Source organism: Hipposideros armiger, unplaced genomic scaffold, assembly GCF_001890085.2.
Source record: "Hipposideros armiger isolate ML-2016 unplaced genomic scaffold, ASM189008v1 scaffold_14, whole genome shotgun sequence".
Lineage (NCBI taxonomy): Eukaryota > Metazoa > Chordata > Mammalia > Chiroptera > Hipposideridae > Hipposideros > Hipposideros armiger.
Window position 1 is genome coordinate 2,285,912 of NW_017731364.1, and position 1,385 is coordinate 2,287,296.

A 1,385-nucleotide genomic window follows, 5' to 3' on the forward strand; every position below is an offset into this window, starting at 1 on the left:
TTTACCTGCCCTGGGATTTTGGAAAGAAGAAACGGAGGAGTGACTGACAAGGTGATTCAGTCGCATTCTGTCTGGCCTCCTAGTGGGAATTTTGCATCACACTGATATTATCTCTAGAGGACTTTGATAATTACTTGTTTTTATAAAAATGGAGTCATACCATACACATCATTCTGCAATTTGCTTTTTGCTTTTATGCCTGTATATAAGTAGAACTCATTCTCTTTAATAACAACACAAAATGTTCCATGATATGGATGTACCATCACTTACTTATTCAATAGTTTTCCTTTGGGTGGACAATAAGGTTGTTTCCCCCCCCCCTTTTTTTTGTCCCTAAAAACAGGTTTGTATCCTTGACTACATTCCCTTACACACCTGTGTATGTATTGCTGTAGGATAGCTTCTCCAATGTATGGTGGAAGGAACATAAGAAATACTGATAACAATGGTTACTTCTAGAGGTGGGACAGAGGAAAGAAAGGGAGTGTGACTTTTTACTTTCCACTGAACACCCATTAAGACTTTATATCTTAACTATGCATTTATTTTACAATATTAAAAAATAAAACACAACAATAGGACTATACTTTATGCCAAAGGCTGTGTACTTAAAAACAGTTAAGGTGTGAGGACGGAAAAGGGGCCACAGGTTAAACGTGACAAGGTTAGGAGACTGAAAATAACCACATGGAATGGCATGCGTGAGCATAAAACTTCCTCACTAAGGTGGGCCATGGTGGGAAGTCACATCCCTTGGCCTGCAGCTTTCTTGACAAAGGTCAGTCTTTACCTTAAGTGTTGTCTTTTTGCATCTAAGATAACATACCCTTGAAATTTCAAAGTAATCCCTTTCCCACTACACCAGAGCAGGAAACTACAAAATCCCTCATTATTATCTCTTTCTCCAATACCACCTCTACGTGCTGTAAAATGCCATTATAATAACTATCCTGCACCCACCATTGTAAAAAAAAGTGTGTCTCTCTCCATTTTACTTTTTATCCAATCCCAGAGATTTCCCTGCTTTGCTTTCTCCCACCCCCTTAATCTACAACCAATGGATCTCATGACATAACCCTCTTCCTTTGATTCTAATGTATAAAATAAGTTGCCAGCCTGCCATTTTCCAGAGCATTTTCTCAATCCATTGAGACTTTGCTTCCCAGCAATTGACATCAGTTTGGCTTAAATAAGCTCTTATAAGCTTTTTCTTAGACTGGATGGTTTTTGTTGACACGTGGTAAATTTTATGTATACTTTAACACAATTTTAAAAATAAAGATATAGGGGCCGGCCGAGTGGCACGATGGTTAAGAACTGGCTTGGGACGCCAGAGGGCCTCGGTTCGGATCCCACATATGAGGGCCAGTGACACTGCCCTC